Source organism: Rhagoletis pomonella, unplaced genomic scaffold (assembly GCF_013731165.1).
Source record: "Rhagoletis pomonella isolate Grant_MI unplaced genomic scaffold, Rhpom_1.0 Rhpom_scaffold_00008, whole genome shotgun sequence".
Taxonomy (NCBI): Eukaryota; Metazoa; Arthropoda; class Insecta; order Diptera; family Tephritidae; genus Rhagoletis; species Rhagoletis pomonella.
Genome location: NW_023458562.1, coordinates 15,605,507 through 15,608,304, shown reverse-complemented (window position 1 = coordinate 15,608,304; position 2,798 = coordinate 15,605,507).

Genomic DNA, 2,798 nt, shown 5'->3' with positions numbered 1-2,798 from the left:
ATCCTAAAAAATCGACATTGATTTTTAGCCACTTGAAACTTGAATATTGTTGGACTAAAAATTAATCTATATTTGTATATAAATGTGAATGTCTGTTTGTTTATTACCTTATAACTTTTGAACCGCGGCACGGAGTCGCACGAAACTTTGCACACTTATTTGTTTTTACATCGGGAAGGTTATAGGTATGGTTTTATTTGCAACTACATAATCAAGTTTGCAAGGGCTGTGACACCTCTCATAGGCCTGAAATTTTTATTCAGCTATAACTTGGGAACCATTAGCCAAAAGAACTTGGAATTTTGTACGAAGACATGTCTATGGTGTCTATGGCGTGAAATTTGAATCAGCTATAACTTCGGAAGCATAAGTCACATGAACTTGAAATTTGGTATGCAGACATATCCATATATACCAAAGTTATTATTGCATTTCATTCCATAACAAACAAGCTATAAAACTGTCCTACCATACATATTCTGCTACCACGCAGCAGAGCCGCGGGTTCAGGCTAGTAGGCTATAAAACTGTGTACTCAAAAAACTTCTAGCACTTCTGAGAAAAATGTTTGAAATTTTAGTGAAAATTTGTTGAGTTTTCTACAAAGTTTTTAACTTGGCTTTATATGAGGTTTGTTGGAGAATGAACCGTATTTTATTGAATTCCCAAAAATAAATAAATATACATCAGTGGGAGAGGATATCACTTTGAGATGGGGGTGCTATTATATTGACCAATACTACATATGTATGTATATAGATACATCTGATTTTGCTTAAGGTTATATTTTGTCTTTTTAACCGACTTCCAAAAAAGGAGGAGGTTATCATTTCGTCAGAATATTTTTTTTTGTATGTTACCGCGTAATTGTTGACCACGTCAACCGATTTCGATAATTCTTTTTGCATCGGAAAGATAGTGTCTCATACTGGTTTAGATCCGATAATTGGATCATGAAATATATGTATGTATATATATATTTTTATACCCGAGCGCACTTGTGCACAAGGGTATTATAACTTTGTTCACATAACGGTTGTTTGTAACAGGCAAAACGAATATATAGATAGATATAGACAAATGTATACATAAATGATCAGAATGAAAAGAGAAATCGATTAAGCGGTGACTGTCTGTCCGTCCGTCCGTCCGTCCGTCCGTCCGTCTGTGCACACGATAACTCGAGTAAAAATTGAGATATCGTAACGAAACTTGGTACGTGCACTTCTTTTGGGCATAGGACGGATGGTATTGAAAATGGGCGAAATCGGACAATAACCACGCCTACCTCCCATATAACGGTAATTTTCAGAAATACGAAAAGTGCGATATCTTAGTAACTACTGAAGATAATTCACTAAAAATTGATATTTACAATAATTTTTAGACAAAAAATAAGAATATTATAAATTTTTGGAAAATGGGCGTAGCCACGCCCACTTATGGTTACATGTGTATATCTTGGTAACCGCTGCACCAATTTCTTCCAAACTTGGCACAGTTGTTGGTCCTGCTACAACATACCAAATGGCCGAAAATTTTTAAAATCCGACAATAACCACGCCCACATCCCATATAACGGTAATTTAGAAAAATACGAAATCCTCGATAAATCAGTAAATATTAAAGCTAATTTATTCAAAATTGATGGTTGCAACAATTTTTTACCAAGAAATATGCGTATGATACAATTTTGGAAAATGGGCGTGGCACCGCCCACTTATGATCACATATATGTATCTCGCTAACCGTTCTAGCAATTTGAACCAATCTCGGTATGGTTATTGTGCTTGCCACATAAAAGCAAAGCGTTGAAAATTATTGAAATCGGACTAAAATTACGACCGCTTTTCATATAACGGTATATTTCAGAAATGCTTGAAACTGCAATATTTCGAAATTTAAGGACGCTAATTTAATTAAAATTTATACACCCCGGCTTATCGTGTAGCGGTAGCTTTCGGAAAGGTGGAAAACATATATTTAATAATTGCGCCGGGTATTTAATGTTCGGCCCCGCCCGAACTTAGACTTTCTTACTTGTTATATGAGAATTGAAGTCGGTTTTTTTTTTTTGCTAAAAATTACTTGTTTCTACCTAGATCCCACCTCTTCCCCTGTTCGTTATGTTATTTTGCTTTCCTTTATCTTCATTTTTATCTTTATACTCTATCGCTTACAAAATGGATAGTAACATCCAATAAAATATCGATATCAAAACCGATAAAAGTTTCGATAACAAAATCGATGACAAATTCGATAAAAATTTCGATAGCAACATCGATAGCAAAATCGATGACAAATTCAATAAAAATTTCGATAGAAAAATCGATAATATTGGTAGCAAAATCGACTAGAAAATCAATAAAAATATCGACAAAAACATCGATTAATAATCGGTAACAAAATCGATTCGAAAATCGGTAAAAATATCAATAACAAAATCGATAACAATTTCGATAAGTAATCGATAAGTAATCGATAACAAAATCGATGAATAATGATAACAATCGATAACAAAATCGATTCGAAAATCGGTAAAAATATCGATAAATAATCGATGACAATATCGATAAAATATCTAATATAATCGATGACAAATTCGATAAAAATTCATTCAAATTTCGATATCAAAGTCGATAATATTGGTAGTAAAATCGATTAGAATATCAATAAAAATATCGATAAAAATACCGATAACAAAATCGATTAGAAAGTCGGTAAAAATATCAATAAGAATCGATAAATAACCGATAACAAAATCGATAAAATATCGATAACAAAATCGATAAAATATC